Source organism: Acinonyx jubatus, chromosome E1 (genome assembly GCF_027475565.1).
Source record: "Acinonyx jubatus isolate Ajub_Pintada_27869175 chromosome E1, VMU_Ajub_asm_v1.0, whole genome shotgun sequence".
NCBI lineage: Eukaryota > Metazoa > Chordata > Mammalia > Carnivora > Felidae > Acinonyx > Acinonyx jubatus.
Window position 1 is genome coordinate 8,922,925 of NC_069397.1, and position 11,020 is coordinate 8,933,944.

The 11,020-nt window shown below is 48.3% G+C and overlaps 1 protein-coding gene across 2 annotated transcripts in view; it reads right to left on the minus strand.

Moving 5' to 3' along the window:
* Positions 1 to 9,813, minus strand: part of TRIM16 (tripartite motif containing 16) — a 43,724-nt gene extending 33,911 nt beyond the window's left edge. The window contains exons 1-3 of one of the 2 annotated variants that reach the window (XM_027047235.2): positions 9,446 to 9,813; positions 8,519 to 8,590; positions 5,979 to 6,093 (exon numbers count right to left, since the gene is read on the minus strand). The gene's annotated coding sequence lies outside the window, so the exon portion shown is untranslated. The remainder of the gene's footprint in view (positions 1 to 5,978; positions 6,094 to 8,518; positions 8,591 to 9,445) is intronic. The other variant, XM_027047236.2, reaches the window with a different exon arrangement.
* Between the last annotated feature and the right edge of the window lie 1,207 nt (positions 9,814 to 11,020).

Consider the following 11,020-nt stretch of genomic DNA (forward strand, 5'->3'; position numbering starts at 1 on the left):
GTTTGGCTTCCCCAGAGACCCTAAGCCGACTGTTGTTTTGGTTACTGCTGGCTTTCTGGAAGTTAGATAGCCCGTCCAGGCCCAGTCAAAATGGGAGCCGACACGCTGAAGAAACAGCAGCTCAGTAAAGCTAATGGCCAGGGCTTCTGGACGGGGAGGAGCCAAGCAGTGTGCAGGGCCGGGATAGGGGGGGCCTCTTTGATTTACTAGTGAGGTGCAGACCTTCAGAGATGGAAGGAACCTTAGAAAATCATCCTCTCCACACTCCTCCTTCCCAACATTTATGAATAAGAAAACTCAGACCCAGAGAACACAAGTGTCTGATGTCAGATAAATAAAAAAGATGTACGGATGGCAACATGGGGGAGCCTCAGCATCCTGACCCCCAGAGAGCAGAGTGAGTGGAAAACAGGGGCACCTGGGTGGTTCAGTCAGTTGAGCGTCCAACTTCGGCTCAGGTCATGATCCTCACAGTTCGTGAGTTCGAGCCCCACGTTGGGCTTCCGTACTGACAGCTCAGAGCCTGGAGCCTGCTTCGGATTCTGTGTCTCCCTCTCTCTCTGACCCTCCCCAGCTTGAGCTCTGTCTCTCTCTCTCCCTCTCTCAAAACTAAATAAACATTTAAAAAAAAAAAAAAAAAGGAAAAGGAGTCAAAGCATTGACCACAGTCTGTGTGCCTGTGGGCATGTATGGGACTGTAAGTGCTGGTTCTGATCAAAGCAGGGCTTGAAAATCACCCAAACCCAGCAACTCCCAGGGAGCTGCCAGTCAGCCCAGAGGTGGACACAGACTTGCCAAGGGACAAGGAGAACAAAAATGGGCATCTGGGCTGTGGAGAGTGAGTCTGGGATGCAGTGGGAGCCCATGTGTCATGAAGGGAAGGAAACATTCTCCCACTACCCTCAAGGTCTCCTGGCTGGACCAAGAATTAAATTTGCATGAGACAGATTAAGGGGAGGGGGGGGGCAGGGGAATCAAGGTTTTATCATGTGCACAGGGAGACCCAGTGCACAGTCTGGGTCTAGTGAAACTGAGATCTAAAGAAATGACCAAGGCAGAAAGTTTTTATACTTTTTTTTTTTTTTTTTTTTTTTTTTTTTTAGAGACAGTAAATCTGTGAGGAATTGACAGGACAAAGAAAACTTAATTTGGGAGCCTCGATTAGTGAGGAATTCTAAGCAGAGTTTGGGCTGGGGGAGTAAATGAGTAAAAAATAACAAGGGTTGTTTATACAGAGTTTCTCGCTCTAAAGTTCCCACCTCTGGTGATAAGGGTATCTCTGACTTCCTGATACAGGGAGGGTGCTTTCACACAGGAGATTTATTCTGCTTTCAGGGGGAGGGTCCTTCTTGAATAGGCTGTCTCTTAAGTAACTTTTACTTAAAATAACCAATATCAAAGTGGCACTTCTGGGGGCAGCCGGCCCTTGGTCCCTATAGTTGTCTACAAAGAGAACCAGGCCTGGTCCCATGGGGAAGCACTGCCAGGCACCACACAGACAGGGAAGAAGGGGTTTCCCAAGGAGAGAGGAAGCATGGGAGAAATGGGGTCCCTGCAAGAAGCCAGAGCTGCCAGAAGTTCCAGAACCTTCCTTCATCAGCTCAAGCAGAGTGGTAAAGAGGACCATGAGGGGGCCTGGGCAGCACAAATAGGACATTCAAAGCAATCCAGAAAATGTACGGCCCTAAGCTGGCTGATGCATCTCTGCATGTGGGCTTGGATGAGGCTCAAAGTCTGTACACTATTGTTAATACTCCTATCAATATCAGTGCTAAGGGCTTTACGTATCTTATGTGAGCTAATCTTCACAGCCACCTCCAGGGAGAGGTGCTATTCCTATTCCTATTTCGTAGATGAGGAAATTAAACTAATAAATTTAAGCCAACTGGGCTTGAATCACCTGCCTCCAGCCGCTATGCTGGCTTCTGAACGAGCCGGCATTTGAACCTAGCAGGCTGACTCTGGAGCCTGTGATGCTAACTGAACACGTCTACAATCTCTTTGAGAATGTGAGTTTTGTTAGCTCTCCCCCAGCAATCTTACAATCAGTTCCATTCATTCATTCATTTATGAGAAAGAGAGCATGAGCGAGGTAGGGGCAGAGAGGGAGAGAGAGAATCCCAAACAGGTTCTGCACTCTCAGCATAGAGCCCGGTGCAGGGCAAACCCACGAACTGTGAGATCATGACCTGAGCCAAAATCAGCCACCCAAGCACCCCTATTTTTTTTTTTTTAATAAGAAGTAAAGACTACTGACCTACATTCCCTGAACAAAGGAAGGAAAAAAATTTTTTTTTCTTTCCAAAGCCAAAACCTGCCCCTCCCTCCAAGGATTCTTTGTGGCCATCCGAGGACAATGATTTGGTTTCTCTATAAATAATAAACTCACTGCCTGGGGAAGTCCTCTCCCTGGGGGAAGATGCTAGGTTTCAGGAGCCACTGAAGCTTTCGTCTTAATTCCACTCCCCCTGGGGACCCTCCTTTGCTCAAACGGTTTCAATTTCCACCTCATTGTTGCAAACCAGATGGTTGCAGAATGCTCTGTATTTCTGCAAGCTGACTGGGTGGAGGGAGCCTAACATCTGTGCATTTGGCTTTCCTGGAATTGAGGGGACAGCCTTCCTCCAAAGCAGGATGCAGACTCAGCGACTAAATAAAACATCAAGAGTGCTCGAAAGAAGACATCGGATCTATTACCTCCGTGAGAGCAAAATAAAGACTGTCTTGTGTTTTAGTAGGAAGGAAACAAGCTTATTAAACAGGGGACTTGAGTGTTTTTGTTATGGGAGGAATCCAGATAGAGTCAGAAGTGTCAGGTGGTTAACTGTCTATCCCTCTGGCCTAGCACCTACCAGCTGTGTGACCCTGGTAAGTATTTTGACCTCTCTGAGCCTTAGAGTTCTCATCTGTCAAATGGGGATGCAGTATCTGCTCCTACTAATTTACATTTTTGAAAACATTTTTAATGTTTATTTTTGAGAGAGAGAGAGCGGGGGGAGGGGAGGCAGAGGGAGAGGGAGACACAGAATCCTGAGCTGTCAGCACAGAGCCCGATGCGGGGCTTGAACCACAAACCATGAGCCCCTGACCTGAGCCGAAGGCAGACGCTTAACCGACTGAGCTGCCCAGGCACCCCAATTTTGTGAAAAAATTGAAAAAGACATCCTATAAATGCAAGTAGATTTATACACACCAGGTATTTGATGAGCTAAGGCTCCCTCAAAGGAGTTTTGTCAAGCTGTGACACAAGAAACAGGCCAAGGATGACGTTCTGTAGGCAGAGAGGGTTAGGGGTCCCCAGAAAAAGACAAGACATAGCTTTCTTAACATTTTAGGCCCCCAGGCGTTTTGTGATCCATGCTTGACTACTTGCTGGAACACATTTCCTCCAGACCTTCCTGGGATATGTTAAAATTTCAGAAAAACAGACCTCAGTAATTAATGATTTTAAGGGAATAGAAAAATGTAAAAACAAACAGCCACTACAGATGCAGTTTGAAGCCGGGTGCGGGAGCCAATGGCCAAGAATGAATTCTTGAGCCGTTTTTTGGTGCAAAAAGGTGTTTTTATTATAGCACAGGGACAGGACCTATATGAGCAGAAAGGGCTGCATTGTAAGTGAGAGGACTGGCTGATTATGTAAAATTTTCTATACTGTGGAGGGGAGGGTGACGTTAGGGCTCCAGGAAATTGAGTCTGTAGGTTTCTGAAGGTCTGGTTATTGCTAAGATTGCTTTTTTTCTTGTAAATCACTAAAACAGTGGCAAACTGGGGGCGCCTGGATGGCTCAGTCGGTTAAGCATCTGACTTCGGCTCAGGTCAGGTCACGATCTCCCAGTTTGTGGGTTCGAGCCCCACATCGGGCTCTGTGCTGACAGCTCAGAGCCTGGAGCCTGCTTCGGATTCTGTGTCTCCCTCCTAAGCCCTTCCCCCACCCCACCCCCATTCACACTCTGTCTCTCTCTCTCAAAAATAAATAAAAATAAAAAGACAGTTGCAAACTGATGGAGATTCATGTCCTGGGTGACTGTGATCTCTAGCAGCTGACCATTTGTTTGTCCCCTTCCTTTGTTTTGGGGCAGCCGGGAGTGCCTGAGGAATGTCACACATATCCCACGTGGTTGGGGGGGGGGCGGGCAGGGGGATTGCTGGGTTGCTGGGTGTTAGTTTGTGCTTTGCCCTCAGCTGGCTTTTTGCTCCCTCATCAACTACCAGATCAGGACATACCTAACCAGTATCAGAGACAATAAGTCGGTGGTAAGACCGGCCCCCAGTGCTGTTTCAAAAGACTGCCCCTGAAGCACATTCTTGAGTCATTTTTGCAGGATTTAAACGCCCCCTGAGCACTCAAACACCAGACTGACTGGAGCCAGAGAACTGATGTCCCTGGCCCTTGCTGGCCCCGCGACTTCAGTCTACCAGGACCTGGACTCTGTCAACTCAGGGCGATTTTTGCCCCAGTTCTAGATTGCCATCATCTATTCATGCCTCGCCATGAATATCCATACACCCTTAGCTTAAGACTCCCCGATTTTGTTGTTCCAGGAGACGCTGCTTTGGGAAATCGCCCCAGCGCTCTCCTTACTTGGTGCAAGTAAAACCCTTCCTTCTCCTTCTCTTTGGCTTGATTGTGTCTTTTGGCTCCACTCCCACCAAGAGGTGAACCCTGTTTCGGGTGACAAAATCTGGCAATCTAGGTGGGACCTCTCACCTAATCCCCTTGAGCTGTGCTGGCTCCAAACAGGTGACGCGGTGGGCAACGAGAGCCGGTCACCCGGCCACCTGGTCTATGTCGCTGGGGGTCCCGGAGGAAGGGCACTAAGAGAATCCGTCCCGATTGGCACTTGGTGCAATGGGTTCAGCAGCCACTCTGGACACTGTGATCAGAGTCCCTTCAGAGCGGTGACAGGCAATTACCCCACAAATCCCACAAATCGGCTTTCTGGCTCCGCCCCTATCTCAAGGCGGGAGAAAAGGAAGGGCTTGAGGTCTGGGCAGAGATCTGGTCTGTTCTGGAGGGGGAGTCTGAGAGATCCCAACACTCCTTTTTTGTACCCTCGAGCCCTGGACGCTGATTGGGGGGATACCTGATCCTGAAGGCCTCAGTGAGAGAAATCTCAGATTCTGGAGATGGAGAGGCCCCCGTCTGGTAGACCCGACCAATGGAGTGTGCACTTTTAAATTCTCAGTTGTAAGAGATTTACTTACCAACTCTCTAGAGAAGGAAATTTTCAGTGGGCTAAGAGCAGGTGAATCTGTGGCTCCACCAACCTTTATGAGAGACCCTTTGGCAGCTGGAGACAAGCCCTTAACAGAGATCCAAGTTCAGGGGAAAGGTTTTAAAAAAAAAAAAAAAAGAAAGGGGGCGCCTGGGTGGCTCAGTCGGTGAGCCACCCAGGCGCCCCTCAAAAAAAAATTTTTTTTTAATTATAAACAAAGACTTTTTTTTCTTTATCTGCCCGGGATAAACAAAGTTTCTATGTTTTGTCTTTATCAGGTCTTTGATTATTTAAGAAAACCAAATCTTCTCAATATTAAAAGAGCTGAGTTCTTGCTAACATAACCTTCTGGAGAATCCTCATGCTTCTCGCTCTGTAGGCCACACAGAAAGATCACTAGTCTGAGACCTCATAATGGAAGCTGCACAAAAATGTATGTACTGTGTTTAAAATGATGTGCAAACTGGGGTGGCTCAGTCGGTTAAGCGTCCGACTTTGGCTCAGGTCACGATCTGAGGGTTCATGAGTTCCGAGCCCTGCCTCATGCTCTGTGCTGACGGCTCAGAGCCTGGAGCCTGCTTCAGATTCTGTGTCTCCCTCTCTCTCTGCCCCTCCCTAGCTCACACTCTCTCTCTCTCACTCTCACTCTCTTGCTCTCTCTCTGTCAAAAACAAATAAACTTAAAAAAAAAAAAAAAGATGTGCAAACGAACTCCCCCTGTCCCACCTCTAGCCAAAGCTACACAAAGGGGAACTTTACCTGGGAAAGACTGGCAGGTAGATTTTACAATGATGCCCATCCTGGCGGAGGATATGAATAACTCCTGGCTTCACAGATCCTTTTACCGGGCGGATGGAAGCTTTTCCTCGCAGAACTGAAAAAAGCAAAGGAGGGAGTCAAGGGGTCACTTGAGCAGGTGATTCCTAGGTTTGGTCTTCCCTGAACAATGCAAAGTGATAACGGACCAGCATTTGTTTTTAAAATAACCGCTGGGAGGGGCGCCTGGGTGGCTCAGTCGGTTGAGCGTCCGACTTCAGCTCAGGTCACCATCTCGCGGTCTGTGAGTTCGAGCCCCGCGTCGGGCTCTGGGCTGATGACTCAGAGCCTGGAGCCTGCTTCCGATTCTGTGTCTCCCTCTCTCTCTGCCCCTCCCCCGTTCATGCTCTGTCTCTCTCTGTCTCAAAAATAAATGAATGTTAAAAAAAAAATTTATTAAAATAAAATAAAATAAAATAACCGCTGGGTAACAGGCCCAGGCTCTAGGGATACAATGGAAGCTACATGCTGCCCGGAGGCCACGATCATCCTGGAAAGGTTGGAAGATGTAACAGAACTTTAAAGAAAAGTTTAGCTAAAGCTTTCAAAGAACTCAGGAGAACTGGTCGAGGCTGCTCCCCAAAGCTTTAACTGGAGTTAGGGCAGCCTCAAAGGGAAGGCCTGCACCACGCACATCTGGAGATGCGGATGGCCTTTTCCAAGCAGCTGAGGGAACCTTCATTTGCCCAAATACTGAGACTAAACAAGCAATAAACCACATAATTCAACCAGGGACTGCTGTGGCCACCCTCAACAATTATGCAAATAGGAGCCTCCTTTTATCAAAGGAAATTAAACTCCATCCCTAATGAGCCAAGCGACTGGGTGTACTTGAACACCTGGCAATGAGGGTCAGCTCGGGATCAGCTCAGCCCTGTCTGGACAGGACCCCACTTGGTGCTGTTAACCACCTACTCTTCTCTTGAGCTACAAGATGTGGCTCCCTGGATTCAACAGTCTCAGGAAGCCCGCAGAGCCAAGTCAAGATGTTCCTGAAGCTTATCCGTGTGAGCTGCTGACGGACCTGAAGTTCCTGTTCAAGAGGCAGTAATTGTCAGACAAACACATCTTTGCTCAGATGCTCGGTTGTGCACTGCGAAACTGGGTTAAGTATTGAGGATAATCTTTTTGTGGCCAACAGTAACAGCTGTAATCCTAACCTTCTTCTGTCGCTCGGGGACCAATGTATTCAGTCGATACGTTAACCTGCTAGTAAAATTTGCCTCTTCTCGGATGCAACAGTCCCATATAAATCACACGATCCAGCAGGGATATGAAAAACTGCAGCCCAAACCGTCTAATCCCAAAATTTACACTTGCGGGAGCAAGGGATCTTCACTGCTCTAACCCCTGACAGCAGGAAGTAGCTACAGAAGACTGACCTCCACCTTTTAAGAATGAAGAGGAGAATATCTCCAGGGGGCACTTTGTAGGCAGATAGGGTTAGGGGGTCGTTGGAAAAAGGAAGACGAGACATAGCCTTCTTAACGTAAGAGACGAAGGAAAGGGGCGCCTGGGGGGCTCAGTCGGTTAAGCGTCCGCCTTCCGCTCAGGTCCTGATCTCGCGGTCCGTGAGTTCGAGCCCCGTGTCGGGCTCTGTGCTGACTGCTCGGAGCCTGGAGCCTGCTTCCGATGCTGTGTCTCCCTCGCTCTCTGCCCCTCCCCTGCTCATGCTCTGTCTCTCTGTCTCTCAATAATAAATAAACATTTAAAAAAAAAGAGAGAGAGAGAGAGATGAACGAACATCACTTCCACCAACCTCTCGAGAATGCATTTCCCCTACCGCTCTGGACTCGTGTATGTGGCTTCTAGATCTCTATCGGGTTTAAAACCCTACCCTGCCTGGTTCCCAACCGGACATTCACACTGACCTGTTGGCTTTGTTACCCTCGCGTGAGAACAGGGGCATCTGTAAGCTTCATCTCGGAAATACGGTGTGCGTCTGTCTTAGCGATCTGGGGAAAGTGTGTTCATTCTGTCCCCACAGGCTAGAAACATACCTGTGGGGTAGAACCACGGACCTGGGTAAGGTCACGTGGGGTTGAGGCATACAGAGCATGCCCTCTAGGGTTACAGGGGAGCAATGACAATTATAAACCTGAGTCATGGGGACTTTAGGTTCTGTACCACTATTCACTCTCTGCGAAAGGGAACGTGTGTTTTGGCTTCAGAAAGCAGCATATGAAGAGGGACAGGCAGGCAGGAGGGTAGTATTTTAAGTCATCTACCCACCATGACGTATTTGCTTCTGGCAAATTGTTCTGTTTGCTTTCCTAAGATTCTGCCGAGCAATTCCTTCAAAACCAGTTTTTCATTGCGTAATGGCATGAGGAAAGGGTCGCGGTGCATTATGTTTCTAAAGGAAGATTATAAGAGGGACGGTACGCCAGGAGCCTAATTATACCAAAAAGAAGAGCTTCAAGGGCATGAGCACGGACACAGGTGGAAGAGGGCTGCACGTGGAAATTATTGCAAGTGGTTACCTTTTCACGCCTTCTCGTATCTCCCAACGTTCAAAATATCAACTGATCATTTACATGAGCGGAGGACGGCACCTGTCAAAAACAAATCCGTGTTGACACGCCCCCTCCGGCAGTTCAGTGACGGTATGTTCACGAGTGGTGCCGCCCAGGGTTCCGACGTCAGAAGACTTGGGTTTTTATGCCAGTTCAGCCCCGTTTATTAGCCACTTACAGATACCGTCTGCTTTATCGGCCCCAGGGTTTTTCCACTTATAAAACTAGGAGTAGTTGGCTTTGTATAACTCACAGGGTGAGTGTAAGCTTCCAGATTTTAGAACAAGGTAAAGTATCAGAAACCTAGATAAACGAATGGGCAACATGCAGGTGACAGACACCACGTTCTCCAGGTGGCCCCCGCGGATGTTACTTTTCAGCCTGCCTTCCCTGCTCCTCTGGTAACCTGGCTGTTAAACTGAGAGGTTCTCTGAGGCCTTAACCCGAGACCTCCTCCTCTTCCCCACCTCTCTCTCGCTCCCTACGTGATTCACTCATTCCTAAGACTTCAGTTTCCGCTGGTGCCAATGACTCACAGGTTGATGTCTCCAGCCCAGACCTGAAATGTGAGATTCCATAGGACATACGAGAACCTGGCTTTCTCACGGGTGCCTTGAACCTAATGCATCCAAAATTAAACTTTCCGGATCCCACCACAACAAAGCTGGCCCTCTTCACGGTTCTTTTCTCTGAGATGGCCACCAGCTCCCGGCCAGATGTGCAAACAGAAACGTGGGGTGGGCGGGGGGGGGGGGGGGGGCATCCCTAACTCTTCCCTTTCCCTCATCCCCCATACCCATTCCATTACCATTTTACATCCCAGATATCTCCAGAACCTTTACCCTTCATGTTTTCCCTGCCATGACTGTAGTCCAAACCACCGCTGTCTCTTACCTGCATTATGGCCACAGCTCCAAACTAGGATTCCTACATCTGTTAGTTCTTCCCTCCAGTCCACTCTCCATATTGCATCCAGGGAAAGCTTTCTTAAAAATCACCGTCACTGATGGGGTGCCTGGGTGGCTCAGTTGGTTGAGCGTCCCTCTCTTGATTTCAGCTGGGGTCGTGGTCTCAGTGTCATGGGATCAAGGCCCACATCAGCCTCCATTTTGAGCATGGAGCCTGCCGAAGATTCTCTCTCTTTCTTTCTCCCTCTGCCCCTCTCCCTGGCTCATACACACTCTCTCTCTCTCTCTAAAATAAAATGACATAAATTTTAAAAATAAATAAAATCTTTAAAATAAGATAAAATGAGCCTCTTGTAGGCATCATATAAGTATTATTTTTTAATCCAGTTTAATGACCTCTGCCTTTGGCAATGCGGGGGAAGGAGTGGAGTGGGAAGCGGGGGGGGGGGGGGGGGGAGGAAGAAAGCTAGTGGATTTCATTAATGGGATAAGTATAATAAGCATAAAATATGTGTAAGGACTTGCCTTCATCTTCCAGAAACTCTGGATGCCTGCCAGGAACCCAGTGGTTCCAAACGTGTGGTCTGGACTCCTGGGGCCCAGGGAGACCCTTTCAGGGAGTGTGTGAGGTCAAAATTATTTTCATGTTATTACTAGGATATTATTCACATTTTTCACTCTGTTGACATTGGCACTGGTGATGCAGAAGCAATAGTGGGTGAAACTACGGGGGGCTTAGCATAAATAAAGGCAATATTACCGAGTTGCACTAGCAGTCACAGGGCTCTCACGCACACAGAGATCTAAAAATAAATAAATAGGGGCGCCTGGGTGGCTCAGTCGGTTAAGCACCCAACTTTGGCTCAGGTCATGATCTCGTGGTTCGTGAGTTCGAGCCCCACATCAGGCTCTGTGATACCAGCTCAGAGCAGGGAAACTGCTTCTAATTCTGTGTCTCCCTCTCTCTCTCTCTGCCCCTCCCCCACTCACACTCTGTCTCTCTCTTTCTCTCTCTCTCTAATATGAGTAAACATTAAAAACTGTTTTAAGGGGCGCCTGGGTGGCTTGGTCGGTTAAGCGTCCGACTTCGACTCAGGTCATGATCTCACAGTCCGTGAGTTCGAGCCCCACGTCGGGCTCTGTGCTGACAGCTCAGAGCCTGGAGCCTGTTTCAGATTCTGTGTCTCCCTCTCTCTCTGCTCCTCCCCTGTTCATGCTCTGTCTCAAAAATAAATAAACGTTAAAAAAAAAAAATTAAAAACTGTTTTAAGTTTATTTATTTATTTTGAGAGAGAGAGAGAGAGAGAGAGAGAGAACAGGGGAGGGCAGAGAGAGAGAGAGAGAGAGAGAGAGAGAGAGAGAGAGAGAATCCCAAGCAGGCTTCCATGCTGTCAGTGCAGAGCCTGACTTGGGGCTTGATCCCACGAACTGTGAGATCATGACCTGAGTGGATGGAGATCAAGAGTCGGATGCTTAACCGACTGAGTCACCCAGGTGTACTTTGTATAGTATCTCTTAATTGAGATTTGTCTCATGCTCTTCTCCTGATTACACTGGGGTT